The sequence below is a fragment of the Podarcis vaucheri genome (assembly GCF_965113315.1).
Source record: "Podarcis vaucheri genome assembly, chromosome: W".
NCBI lineage: Eukaryota > Metazoa > Chordata > Lepidosauria > Squamata > Lacertidae > Podarcis > Podarcis vaucheri.
In genome coordinates this window covers 12,871,349-12,886,772 of record NC_138757.1, presented here as the reverse complement: position 1 = coordinate 12,886,772, position 15,424 = coordinate 12,871,349, and positions in this window count along the sequence as shown.

Sequence of the window (15,424 nt, the reverse complement as noted above, 5' to 3'; positions counted from 1 at the left end):
GGGCTATGCGCTTCAGAGCTTTCCAATCCTGAACAGTAGGATTGTTGGCATGTCTGCTAAGCAGGTTAGTGCTTACAGCTATGTCACGTCTTGAACATCTAGCAATGAAATTCAGCTTGCCTAGAATGCATCTGTACAGCGTAGTGTCAGAAAACGCTTCAGCAGTACTATCTACCTGGTAACCTGTCACCATCGGTGTGTCTGCTGGGTTTGCATCAACCAAATTCAACCTGGTTAATAGATCAGCAATTTTCTGTGTTTGGTGTACCTCTCCACCTGCAGAGAAAGATAGTTGGATACCTCACCAAGATCCTTCATGTCAAAGTGCTCCTTCAGCTGACCTAGGGTGCTTTGGTACAAAGCCTGATTCTTCCAAAACATCAGATCATCAACAAAACATAAACAATACAGTTTGTTTTGCCCCTCCTCCTTGACAAACACACATGGATCAGCTTTGCCCTGATGAAAACCAAGAGAAAGCAATGTCTCAATGAGTTTTGTGTTTCAACACCTGGCACTCTGCTTGAGACCATATAAGGATTTCCACAGTTTACAGACAATTCCCTTCTGTATCGGCATTCCATCAGGTGGAAGCATAAACAGCTCCTCCCCCAAAATCCCGTACAAAAAAGCTGTATTAATGTCATGATGGGAAACATGCAGTTTCTCCTCTGCAGCAATCTTGAGCATTAGCCGAATGCTCTCATACTTGACGGTGGGTGAGTAGGTCTCGTGGTAATCCTGTCCTGGTACCTGTGAAAAACCTCTGGCAACCAATCTGGCTTTGTGTCTGACAACCTTGCCATTCTGGTCTGTCTTGGCCTTGAAGACCCATTTGCTGCCAACCAGTCTCATTCCTGGGACTACCAGTACCAGCTCCCAAGTTTGGTTCCTATTCAAGGAATCAACTTCAGCCTTCATGGCACTAAGCCAAGGCTCAGCATCTTTAGAGGTTAACTCCTGAACCTCTTTGAAGCTTGAAGGTTCCCACACCTTCTCTGAGCTACTAAGAACAGCAGTTGCCGTCTTAGCAAACTCATCAGCAAATCTCTTTGGAGGTCTGCCTTCCGTGGCCCTTTCAGACCTGCGAACTAGACGCAAGTCTTCTAGACTCATCTCCACCAATGGTGAACAGTGGTTCTTCCAGTTCATTGTCAGACTCATCAGATGGTCTGACTGAGGCCTTTGCGCTCTTGTAGTCTGCTGTGTCATCACTGTCGCTGACATCAGCAGCAGCGCCGCCCACTGAGCTGGAATCCGAACTCTGATCATCACTATCATCATCCTCAGCTTCCTCTTCTACCTCAACATTATCTGCTTTTTTCACATCACCTTCATCTTCCTCTGGGTAACTCTGGAAAATTCCCACATTTTCCCCCCACTTAGGATTGTACTCAACACTCTTTGTGAACTTAATGGACTTAGAATCAGTCATCCATAACCTGTATGCACCTTTTTCGTACCCCATGAACAAACCATGTGCCCCACGCTTCCCAAGCTTGTTGCTTTGTGGGGTGTGCACCCACATGTCAGAACCAAAGATTCTCATGTGCTTGACGTAAGGTTTCTTACCAAACATCTTCTTATAGGGAGTACAACCAATAGGTGATGACAGTCTCCTGTTATAGGAATAAACGAACGTTGACAAAGCCTCCCCCCAATACTTCTCAGGGAGATTGGCATCATGCAACAAGGTTTTCAGGCCTTGAAGCAAGGTCTGATTTGCTCGCTCTGCAAGTCTATTCATCCATGGCAATCTAGGCGTTGACAAGTCATGCTGGATTCCCTTCTCAGTCAGAAAAGCGTCAAACTGCTGAGAAGTGAATTCCCCGCCCCGATCAGTAAAGAGACAGCCGATACGTTTACTGTGAACATTCTCCAACCAAGCACAGAATGTCTTGAACCTAGGAAACGCTTGCGATTTCTGCTCGAGCATAAACACATGAATGTACCTGGAAAAAGAATCAATTAAAACCATGAAGTACCTTGCTCCACCCAAATAGGGCTCAAGTGGACCAACCAGGTCTGCGTGGACTAGCTGGTAGGGTTTGGAAGCCTGCCTGCTAGACTCCTTGCCTTTTGGAGCAACCTTCACCTTGTTCTCTGCACAAGATACACATTTCATGTGAAACTTACAGGGCTTGATGTTCAAACCCTGAACCAACCCAGGCATCTTGGCCAGTGCCTGCCAAGACATGTGAGCAAACCTTCTGTGTGCCTCGTGAATGCATCCTGCATGAAGAACTTTGTTAGTTTGTGCAACACAACAAGAATCAGCATTAGACACAGCAACAGCACCATTGTCATCATAAGTTATACAGAACAAACCATCTATAAACTTTGCATGCAAAATGTCCTCTTTGCCTTTCCTGATGACACAGACGCTCCTCTTGAAGGAAATCTCAAAGTCACGCCCAGTCAGCTGTGGGACACTGAGCAAATTGTCTGCAGCACCTGGAACATAAAGTACATCTTTGATGGTTGTGTGCAGACTTGCCAGTTTTACAGTCCCTTCTCCTGCGATTCCCAACATCTTTCCATCAGCCTGGTGGATCTCTCCGTCTTGAGGTGTGAAGGAGATAAACAGATGCTTATCTTTTGCCAGATAGCGGGTGCATCCCGAATCAATAACAAATCTGGCCTTGGGCTTTGGAGCAGCTTTTCCAGCAAGCAAAACCTTGTTTTCCACCGGGGTGGGCTTTTGCTGCTTGCCCCCCTGCTCCTGGCCATCAAACTTGCCATCGGCTTTTTGAGAAGCAGTGCCAGCAAACAAAGCCTTGTTCTTCCCTGGGTTGGGCTTTTACTTGAGCCGTGAGCCTTTATGCCTTCAAAAACTTCTTATCTCGGCAGCTCATTAATCACGAAGCCTCTGGCCAATTAAGCCAGCCGGACATCAAAGTCACTCTGCCGCGGCAATTTGTCCACATACCTCACAGCAGTCTGTCGCAGTCTTACTCTCCTGTAAGTGCCGTGAATTTGGGCCCAAAACCTGTTGTTGGGCTACTGCCAGGGAGACAAAGGCCATCACTGCCTCCACGTCGACTCCGGACGTGCATCGATCTCCCGTAGATACAGTATCAGTCAATTAGCCACACGAGGCCTCGGAAATAGCTTTCCACATTCCAGAGCTCGTGCACGCTCTATCGCAGAGTTCGTACAGCGAAAGACGCACTCAGGAGAGCATTATTTATAACTTTATTCAGCGTTGGTCAGAACAAAGAAAAGACATGGCTGCCTGCTTCGATGTCTCAGGTACAGAGAGAGAAACGAAAGCAATAGACAAAACAGAAACTTCCTGTGTGCAGGAAATACGTAGGCTGTGACTCACAACAGCCTGTCCCCTTTTTAAGGTGGAACGGAAATATCCTAACAACAGATGCCTCAAACATGGCCAATTACAGACCCATTGCACTGCTAAATAACGATTACAAGATATTTGCAGACATTCTTGCAAATAGATTAAAAATGGTGCTGAAAGAGATAATTCATAAAGATAAAACTGGATTTCTTCCCAGACGATTTATGCAATCCAATATTAGATGTGTGATTAATGTGTTAGAATATCTGGATACTAAAATTGATAAACAGGCCATCTAGTTCAAACCTAATCTAAAAATCCAATACATTTCTTTCTGTAGTAATTTCTTTCTTAAGATATCCGTATTTATCTCAGGAGTTTGATGTTTATAAATGATAAACCATCTGAAATCCGTTGCCTTATGTTTAGCTGCCACCTGGAACCAACAACATTATTAAACTGGAAGCATTTACCTACTGTAATTCCTGAGGAGAGATTTGGTTCCTTAATTCCGTCAGGTCTCAATTCTTATATTGATTTTAGTTCATTCTTATAATATTTTTTTACAACTCTATTCAATATTATTCTTGTTATTTTTTATAAACCTTAACAATCCCGCCCATTGTTTGAACTAGATGGCCTGCCCCTTAAATTTTTTTTTCACCCTATAGTATATAAACCTGAGATTTGAAACACCCTGTATCAGTCTTTAACATCAGCAGTAACATCTAGACCATGGGGGTGTTTCAGCCCTATTCTTGAGTTTGTTTTCACAGCCGAGTCCTCAACTCCTTATTACTACTGCTTGGCTTTCTTTAAATAGGGCGGCGTCTAAAACTTGCCATTTAGGTTTTCAAACCTTTTTTGTAAACTCAGGGGAGCATTTCAGCCCTGTTCTTGAGTTTGTTTAAAATCATTTAAGGTTTATGATTTCTCTATTTCCTTCTGAGGAAACTGAATAGTTCAATGAAACAAGGTTTGTAGCCGGCATCCCGTTGAAGCTTTGTTCACTTCTAGGTTTTTCTAAATTTTTCCTTAAACTTTTTGATTTTTGTTATGTAGTTAAATTCTATAAGATAATATTTCTAGTCGATTACTTCTCGTTTCAGGGATTTTCACGGTATTTCATTTGTTTTGTGTAGGCATACCAGATGGAGCTGGTATACAGCTGCCCTGGACACAGAATTGACCTGTGCCTCCATAGACAGCTGTGAGTCCAAAATGACTCCCAGGCTGCGCACCTGGTCCTTCAGGGGCAGAGTTACCGCATTCAAGGGGTACCCCTACACCCACCTGTCCCCTGTCCCCCCAAGAACAGTACTTCTGTCTTGTCAGGATTCAACCGCAATCCATTAACCACCATCCACCCTCCAACCACCTCCAGACACTCACACAGTGTCACTGCCTTCACTGGTTCTAATTTAAAGGAGAGGTAGAGCTGGGTATCATGGGCATACTGGTGAACACCCAGCCAAAACCTCCTGATGATCTCTCCCAGCTATTTCATATAGATGTAGAAAAGCATGGGGGAGAGGACAGAGCCCTCAGGTACACCACAAGTGAGAGCCCAGGGGTCTGAACATTCATATCCCCACTGTTATGTACTGAAGTTCTCACCCTGGGGCATCAGGGGGATACTGTAGATAGTTATGCAAATGAATGATCAAAAGTGACATTCAGTGATTGGATAGTTTGTATGCAAATGAAGGATCGAAAGTGACGTTCAGTGATTGGATAGTTTTAGAAAGTTGCAACAGTTACATTGTTCTGGAGCTCTATATAAGCAGGCTGACTGAGCTCTTCAGGCCAGTTCTGTTCTGCCTCTGAATAAACAAGAGCTGCTTGAAGAATCACTGTGTCGTCTGATATGTTCGCCCACAACTTAACACTGGCGACGAAGGTGGGATCGATGGACATCAGAGCACAGCCAGATGCGACCACCCTCTGAACTGAGCTGAATCACTGAGCAAAATCACTGAGCAAAATCACTAAACAGAACCAATTCAGAGCTGACTGTTTTGGCTAGAGCACTGTGTTCCATCCATCGCCCTTCACGCTGGCATCGGAATCATGGCTTCACTTGTGCCTCTACCACCGTTTGCGCCAGCCTCTGAATCATGGGACTCCTACCTCACTCGGTTCGACTGCTACCTCCAAGCCAACGAGCTGACAGAAGTATCAAAGGAGCGGAAGCGGGGCCTATTCCTCAGCCTCTGTGGGCCTGAGGTGTTTGAGACAGCCCGAGCATTGGTTGCGCCTGAAGCAGTCCAGGCAACACCATGGGACACGATTCAAGAGAAGCTCCTCAACCACTACACGCCAAAGCCGTCCAAGATTGCTGCCCGCCATGCATTCTACCACCGGAACCAGGCAGAGGGGGAGTCAATTAACAACTACACTGCCACCCTCCGACAAGCTGCAATCCACTGCGAGTTCCGAGACTTAGACGATGCCCTGATGGATCGAATTGTCTGTGGGGTCCGGGACATCCGTCTGCAACGGCGTCTCCTCGCCAAGCCAGACCTCGCGCTGCAGAAAGCCATTGAGGAGGCTGTGTGAAGATCCGCAAGGCCAGCAGCCCGCGTCTTGCTAGGAAGCCAGTTCCAGTGCATCATGAAGAGGCCAGCAGTGATGAGGCATCCTCCAGTGAAGACGATGACGTGCACCAGACAAAGCGGGAGTGCAGGAAGTTCCAAAAGAAGTCCAAGGGCCAATCGGAATGTGCCGGCTGCGGAAGCAACCATTCCCGTGCCAAGTGTCGATTCAGAGACGCCATCTGTCGGAAGTGTTCTAGAAGGGGCCACATCGCTAAGGTCTGCCGATCGGCTCCGGCTGACACCCCCCCCTTCACCGACTCGCAAGTCCAAGTCTTCACTCCAGTTCGCCAAGGAAAGCTGTTTCGCTCTCACCAACTGCCGCTGCCCGTCTGGAACCACGATTGGCCAAACCGACTCGCCTACGCGACGCAAGCTGAACGTCACGGTGCTCATTGAAGGAGCTCCGTGTGACATGGAGATCGACACCGGGTCTGCCCTGTCCATCGTGTCTTGGAGCACCATCAAAAGACTGGTACCCAGAGTGTCCAAAATGCAACTCAACTCTCACCGCGTACACTTGAGAAACTACCAGGGAAACGACATTCCCGTGGTAGGCGTTGGCCGGTTCCGGATCGCCTTCAAGGATTTTTCGGGCCTGCTCCGACTGGTAGTGGTCGAAGGTCAGCAGCCAAGCCTCCTAGGGCTAGACTGGTTTGATGCCCTCGGCCTGGAAGTCACCGGCATCAACTGCATCTCTAACGCAGAGACTGAGGGTCTGGTCAAAGACTTTGCCGAGGTTTTTGACGGCACTTTGGGGCAATATACAGGTACGCCCATCTCCTTTAGCCTTGATCCCCAAGTCGCCCCCATCAAGCTAAAGCCACGCCGGGTTCCCTTTGCTCTCAAGGCTAAGGTGGACGAACAACTGGACAAGCTGATCGCCCAAGGAGTTTTGGAGCCGGTTGACCACGCCAAGTGGGAAACCCCCATTGTCACGCCTGTCAAGCCAGACGGGTCGGTGAGAATCTGCGCTGACTACAAGTGCACGATCAACAAGGCACTTCAGCAGCACGCTTATCCGGTTCCTGTTGTCCAACACCTGCTGCATTCCCTGGGTGAGGGCAAGGTCTTTGCTAAGCTGGACCTTGCCCAAGCCTATCAACAACTGCCCGTCGGTGATGCCACTGCTGAAGCCCAGACGATCGTCACCCACCGAGGGGCATTCCGTTGCCGCCGGTTGCAGTTCGGGGTGAGTGCGGCTCCTGGCATCGTCCAAAGCCTTATGGAGCGTCTCCTGCAAGGGCTTCCGGGCGTGGCACCATATTTTGATGACGTCTTGGTGTCCGCAGACTCACACTAGCAGCTGTTCGAGTGCCTCCGTGCCGTGCTGACCAGGTTCCAGGAGGCCGGGCTCAAGGTAAAGAGGGAGAAGTGCCAGATCACCGTTCCACAGGTGGAGTTCCTGGGCTATCTTATTGACGCCTCCGGCCTTCACCCGACCACATCCAAGATCCGCGCTATCCAGCAGGCCCCCATCCCAAAGAACAAGATGGAGTTGCAGGCGTTCCTGGGACTGCTGAACTTTTATAACATGTTCCTGCCCCACAAAGCCACGGTGGCTGAGCCTCTTCACCGACTCCTAAGCACAAAGACACCTTGGTCCTGGGGTCATTGGGAGACGGCAGCCTTCAACGCGGTCAAGGCTCTCCTTTCATCAGACAGTGTGCTGGTACAGTACAGTGAAGCCAGGCCGCTGGTCCTTGCCTGCGACGCCTCACCTTTTGGCATCAGCGCTGTCCTTAGTCACTGTTTTCCAGACAGAAGAGAAGCACCGCTCGCCTACTTTTCCAGGACGCTATCTCTGACTGAACGGAATTACAGCCAGCTCGACAAGGAGGCACTGGCACTTGTGGCTGGAGTGAAGAGGTTCCATGAATACCTCCACAGCAGGACTTTTGACCTCATCACTGACCACAAGCCACTCCTGGGCCTCCTCGCCGGTGATCGTCCAACTCCACCGGTCCTCTCGCCTCGCATGCTGCGATGGACTGTTTTCCTGGCTGCCTACCACTACCGGCTCGTCTATCGCCCGGGGAAATCGATGGGCCATGCTTACGTCCTCAGCCATTGCCCTCTTCCAGCGTTTGTGGAAGACCCGGCTCCTGCTTCATCGCTCCTCCTGATTGAGGATCTTCCAGCAGCGCCTGTATCGGCTGCCACTGTGGCCTCTGCATCTGCCCAGGATCGCATCATCAGCCGTGTGCTCAACTGGGTGTGGAGGGGGTGGCCACAAGGGCCTTTTGCATCGGAATTCCAGCCATTCGCAACCAGACAACATGAACTCTTGGCTCACCGCGGCTGTCTGCTGTGGGGAGACCGCGTCATGATTCCCCAAAGACTCTGTCAACGTGTCCTGGAGGCTCTGCACGTTGGCCACCTGGGAATCGTCAAAATGAAGGCGTTGGCTCGGTGTTACGTCTGGTGGCCTAACAAGGACGATGCCATCACTGCCTGGGTTTCCGCCTGTCAAGCGTGCCAAGAATCGAGGCCTGTGCCACCGGCAGCTAAGGGACACACCTGGGAAACGCCCAAGACTCCCTGGTCGAGGGTGCACATCGATCTGGCCGGCCCCTTTCGCGGCCGGACCTTTATGGTAGTGGTGGATGTGAGATTTTGTTTGTTTGTTTTTAAGTTATTTAAGATTTTCAAGAAATTACAAAATAGAAAAAATAAAAGAAAAATACAAAATAGAAAAATACAAAATAAAAATAGTTAAAAAACAATTCAATCATCACATATTTTTCATTTACTTATTTCCCGGACTTCCTCACGCCTTCCTTCTCTGTATTCCAGTTCAAATTATTATTTCAGCAAATCCCTCCCCTCTTTCAAACCCTTTCCATAATTCATAATATTCTGTCATCACATTACCTTAATCTATTTTCATCTTATCTTATATATACAAAAAGAAGAAAAAAACAAAACAAAAAACCTTAAAGTTTAAAACTTAAATCTTAATTTTTACCAACTTCTCCTACCATAACATTCTTACCTAATTCTTTAAACATTTTTATTAGAGCCAAATAATTTCATTTCAACATTTTCCTAACATTCATCAATTTTATAAAACAGTCCTAATAAAAAATAAGCAATCCAATCTTCATCCAGCGTCCCTTCCTCCTGGTCCCTGGTTTTGTCAGTCCTTTCTATCCTATTAATCTAGCACATTAACCTGGCAATCTTATATCCGAGGTCCTCAAGTCTCTTCCATATCACTTCCGCAGCTCTTCTTCATATCTTCCTTTTATTCGTGGGAACTCCAGCTTGGTAATATTTTTGACCCTTTTCAACAAAACTTCCATAGTCCAGACCAGACTCGATGTAGTATTTAGAAACATGTACCAGATTCCCTTCAAAGTTAAGAGCCCCCACAGCTCCAGACATCTGACGGCCCCTTTCCAGACTCGAAAAGTCCAAATCTCCCTGTATAGGGGGGGTCTATCCAACCCCCCATTTCCAAACCAAACCAGATTTTATCTTTCCAAGTCTGGTCTTTTCCAAGTTCATTTGTCAAATCCAAAAATTTATATTCCTGCTGGGCCTCAGCTCCTTCTGTCTCTGGCGCCTAAGATTCAGCAGAAACCTCTTCTCTCAGCTGTTCTGTCATGGCACGCTCCTGTTTTAATTCCTGGGTGAGCTCCCTATAGTTTCCCACCACCTGTTCAAAGGTTCTGGCCGCATTAGTCATCAAATCCGTCTTCTGGCTTAACTGATCCAGTAGGGCATTTATTTTGCAGAAAGCACCCAACAGTGCTTCTGCAGACATTATCTTGCAAGGTCACAAACCCTTTCCCACAGTTATAATCAGTAACAGCTGCAAGCTCCCAAGAATTATACAGTTCCACAGTTCCCCTCTAGGGGGAAAAGCTTCTGGTTGTTCTTTCTCTTAAAATATCTTTTTAAGATATTTTGTCCATATTTGTTCTTTTAAGCTGCGAAAGGAGGCAATGGAGTCACTATGTTTCTCTTCTTATAACTATCTGTCAAAACATTTGTTTCTGGTCAATGAGCTTCAAACGTAGAATCATAGAATCATAGAATCATAGAGTTGGAAGAGACCACAAGGGCCATCGAGTCCAACCCCCTGCCAAGCAGGAAACACCATCAGAGCACTCCTGACATATGGTTGTCAAGCCTCTGCTTAAAGACCTCCAAAGTAGGAGACTCCACCACACTCCTTGGCAGCAAATTCCACTGTCAAACAGCTCTTACTGTCAGGAAGTTCTTCCTAATGTTTAGGTGGAATCTTCTTTCTTGTAGTTTGGATCCATTGCTCCGTGTCCGCTTCTCTGGAGCAGCAGAAAACAACCTTTCTCCCTCCTCTATGTGACATCCTTTTCTATATTTGAACATGGCTATCATATCACCCCTTAACCTCCTCTTCTCCAGGCTAAACATGCCCAGCTCCCTTAGCCGTTCCTCATAAGGCATCGTTTCCAGGCCTTTGACCATTTTGGTTGCCCTCCTCTGGACACGTTCCAGTTTGTCAGTGTCCTTCTTGAATTGTGGTGCCCAGAACTGGACACAGTACTCCAGGTGAGGTCTGACCAGAGCAGAATACAGTGGCACTATTACTTCCCTTGATCTAGATGCTATACTCCTATTGATGCAGCCCAGAATTGCATTGGCTTTTTTAGCTGCCGCGTCACACTGTTGGCTCATGTCAAGTTTGTGGTCAACCAAGACTCCTAGATCCTTTTCACATGTACTGCTCTCAAGCCAGGTGTCACCCATCTTGTATTTGTGCCTCTCATTTTTTTTGCCCAAGTGCAATACGTCAATCCTGACACCCCGCTCCAGGATCAGGACGGTGGAAAATTACTTTGCTTTAGATTCACTTCTGCAGGTTTAAACAGCTCAAAAAAAGAGAGAGAGATCCCCCTTCTTCTCCTGCTACCGAAGGGGGATTCAGCGATTTTAAATGATGAAAGTCGATCCTTCAAAGGTGATTTTTAAAACTCTAGTTTGCTTTGTTCTAGCTACAGGGAAACGGAAGGGTGACTTCCTGTTTAAACCTTCCCGTTTCAGTACCAAAGTAAGGTGATTTTTAAGTCCGAATTCCTTCCTATTTCACCAGTTCTTATTTAAAGTCCAAATATTCAATGTTCCAGTACTCACAGTTGATTATTTTAGATGCCAAATTGTCCCAGGAAAAAGGCAGCGCTCTCCGGCAACGGCTATACGGCTTCGCTCCGCAGAAAAAGCGATTGACTCACAGCACCGCGCCACTTCCCCCTCTTCGCTTCGGAGTCCGTTTGTGGGTTCCTTTGCGGGTTGGGGGGGCACTAAGGGTACCCGCCGAGTCCCACGGTCACAGGCTTCATCCGCCTGTGATTTCCAGAAGGGTCCCCGCTTCGCCGCAGCGGAAAAGACCCGTTTCATGCGGAGCTGGTCCCTCCAGTTCAGAGGGAGTCCGCCATTGCCGGTGGCGCCACCCCAGAAGTCCCGTGGTGGATGTGAGATTTTGACCAGCTTCGGCCCATCTGAAGCTGATACAAGCTCGTCTTATCTTGAGCCCAAGCAGAGTAGTCCACACAGCAGAAGGATAAGCAGTATGTGCCACATTCTTAACTTTATTTCCACTCTACGCTGAGAGAATACAAACATGCATCTTGCCTCTGTGAGAGCAGAGAAGCAACTGTCTCTCTAACAAAGAAACCGAGAGAACACTTGTCAGGGGTTCAGGAGCAGAGGCGAGGGCAAGGGAGGAAACAGAGAGTGAAGGGGAGGAGTCCGAAGGAAAGATGAGCGATGATGACGACCCGAGATCTCCGAGTCTTTCCAGTGAATCGGAAGATTCACAGAAAGGAGCGCCAGTGACCAGAGCAAGGGGGGAGCTTAGGGGGACACCCCAGGAAGAAGGGACAAAAGGGGGTTCAGAGAGCAGCAGTTGGAAATCGGGGCCAACATCCCCAACAGAGCGCAGTGGGGGAGAAGGGCGCCAGGCATCGGGATCAGGTGGCTCGCCGCAGGGGGGAGGACATGAGTCAGGAGTGGCCACACCTCCATCGGAGAGAGAAGAAACGGTCAAACGGAAAGTGGGAGGTTGGGCGCGCGCGCCAAGTTCAAATGCACAGGAAGGCGGCACAGTAAGCAGCCCGGAAAGGGAGCCAGGTCCTAAAGCCCGCCGCAAGGAGACAGAAGGGTCCGGGGGGTCAGCGTCAGAAGAGTCCCGGAAGGAAGAGACCACGGGGGGCAGAGGGACCCAGAGAAGAACGGTCAGGAGGAAAAGGTGGAGTAAGGCTAGGGTATTAAGTTGGTGTACAGGAGGCGGAGACTCAGACAGAGCTTCGCCGGTCTAGCTTATAAGACGTAGAGTTGCGCGCTACAGCTTGAAAATGGAAACTGTAAATCAATAAAGACTTTTATACAGTGAATGCTGGCTAGCATGATCCTCTGTGAGCTCGGATCTGGAAGCAGCTCTGACAACACTGAAAAACAGGAAACCAGTGAACATCACATCCAGTCTCCCATTCCCGTGGGAACCCAACAGTAACGCTGACTGTGGAATGTAAACAACTGTCTTGTGACAAGCATTTTGCTGCACAGTGAATGCCTATTCCAAATGGCTGGAGGTGGCCCTGATGCCCTCCACCACTACCGAGGCCGTCATCCGGGTGCTGCGAGGCCTCTTTGCGCCACATGGGTGTCCTGATGTCCTTGTCTCCGACAATGGACCACAGTTCACATCAGGCACTTTTGAGCGGTACCTTTTGGGACTGGGCATCCTCCATGCCCTAATGGCACCATTTCATCCATCCAGCAATGGGCAAGCAGAGAGAATGGTGCGCTCGGCAAAAGAGGCACTGGTGTGCCTGGACCGGGGAGACTGGCACGAGTAGGTAGCCGAATACTTGTTCGTACAGCACATCACCCCTCATGCAGCCACAGGGCGGAGTCCTGCTGAACTGCTTATGGGCCGGTGCCTCAGGTCCCCGCTCGACCGGCTGCACCCGGACTTTGCCGTGGCCGAACCCCCAGGCTGTGCCAACACGCCACGGTCATTTGTTCCAGGAAACCAGGTCTTTGCCCGGAACTTTGTGGGGGACATTCCTTGGGTGCCAGCCACAGTAGTGGGAGTCACTGGACCTCGCTCGTACCAGGTGGCACTCGAAGACGGACGCTTGTGGCGCCGGCACATAGACCAGCTTAGGCGCAGGGTTGGGGACTTGGACACTACCGTGGTGCCCCCAAGTGCGCTCGTGGCTCCGGAACAGACACTTACAGATGGTGAGGCTCCACCTACACCTCTCTTGCAAACTGCTGGCATGGAGCCGAACCAAGCCACTTCAGAGGGTCTGCCAGACTTACCACAGACTCAGACCACTGCCGTGCCTGACATTCCGCCAACTCCACTTGCGGAGGTTCCACCCACAGCAGCGGATCCAGGGAACTTGGTTTCAACGCCACCTAATAATAATAATAATAATAATAATAATAATAATAATAATAATAAATTTTATTTATATCCCGCCCTCCCCAGCCGAAGCTGGGCTCAGGGCGGCTAACAACAATCAAAATAATTCAACATTCTAAAATATTCATTAAAATTAATTAAATCAAATTAAAATCAAATTAATGGCAACCATCAAGCAAAATTTTGTGCAGATTGCCAGAGGAGGGGGTCAGGCTGCGCCCTGACAAAAGGCCTGGTGGAACAGCTCTGTCTTGCAGGCCCTGCGGAAGGATGTCAGGTCCTGCAGGGCCCTAGTCTCTTGTGACAGAGCGTTCCACCAGATTGGAGCCGCGGCCGAGAAAGCCCTGGCTCTAGTTGAGGCCAGCCTAACCTCTCTGTGGCCTGGGACCTTCAAGATGTTTTTATTTGCAGACCGTAAATTTCTCTGTGGGACATACCAGGAGAGGCGGTCCCGTAGGTACGAGGGTCCTAGGCCGTATAGGGCTTTAAAGGTTAAAACCAGCACCTTAAACCTGATCCTGTACTCCACCGGGAGCCAGTGCAGCTGGTACAGCACCGGATGGATATGATCTCGCAGCGAAGACCCCGTAAGGAGTCTCGCCGCGGCATTCTGCACCCGCTGGAGTTTCTGGGTCAGTTTCAAGGGCAGCCCCACGTAGAGCGAGTTACAATAATCCAGTCTGGAGGTGACCGTCGCATGGATCACAGTGGCTAGGTCAGGGCGAGAGAGATAAGGAGCCAACTGCTTAGCTTGGCGGAGATGAAAAAATGCCGCCTTTGTTATAGCTGTAATCTGCGCCTCCATAGAGAGGGAGGTATCGAAGATTACACCCAAACTCTTCACAGATGATGCTGGCACTAATTGCACCCCCGCAAGAGACGGGAGTTGCCCCCTCAATCCCATATCGCTCCGTCCCAGCCAGAGGACCTCTGTCTTCAAAGGATTTAACTTCAACCGGCTCCCACGTAACCATTCAGCCACAGCTTCCAGACATCTGGTCAGTGTATCTGGGGCCGAGTCAGGGTGGCCATCCATCAACAGATAGAGTTGGGTGTCATCGGCATACTGATGGCAACCCAGCCCAAAACTCCGGACAAGCTGGGCGAGGGGGCGCATAAAGATGTTAAAAAGCATCGGGGAGAGAATCGCACCCTGAGGCACTCCACACACCAAGGAGTGGCGCAATGACAATTCCCCCCCAAGCGCCACCCTCTGTCCCCGACCAGAGAGAAACGAGCACAGCCATTGAAGGACTGTGCCCTGGATCCCCACGTCGGCAAGGCGGCGGTCCAGGAGTTCGTGATCGACCATGTCAAAGGCTGCTGACAGATCTAGAAGAATCAGCAGCCCCGACCCGCCTCGATCCAGCTGCCTGCGGAGATCATCTGTTAGGGCGACCAGAGCCGTCTCGGTCCCATGACCAGCGCGGAAGCCGGACTGGAATGGATCGAGAGCAGATGTTTCATTCAGAAACCTACCAAGCTGTTCAGCAACCGCTCTCTCAATCACCTTACCCAGGAATGGAAGATTCGAAACCGGGCGGTAATTGGATAGATCTAAAGGATCTAATGATGTTTTCTTTAAGAGCGGACGCACCACTGCCTCCTTCAGTTCCCCTGGGAATATCCCAGTGCCAAGGGACAAATTGATGATATCACCCAGGGGGCCCCGCACCTCGTCTGGACACGCTCTAATCAGCCAGGACGGGCACGGGTCAAGAGGACAAGTGGTGGGCTTTCCAGCTTGGAGGAGTCTGTCCACATCGGCTGGGGATATCCGGTCAAAGTGGTCCAATACTGGACCCGAGGACAGTCGAGGGGCCTCCAGTTCCTTCATTGTATCCAAATTGGCAGGGAGGTCATGGCGGAGCAACAGGACCTTCTCCGCAAAAAAGCTCGCAAATGCCTCGCAGCTGTTGTTATTGTTATTAACAATTATCGAATTGTTATTTAAATTTGGCTGTCCTTCGAGGGACGTTAAAGACCTAATTATACTAAATAATTGCGCCGGGCGAGAGCTAGCGGAGGCAATGGAGGCCGAGAAGTAGAACTTCTTAGCGGCCTTCACTGCCATCTCGTAGGTTTTCATAAAAACCCTATAAGATGTTCTTG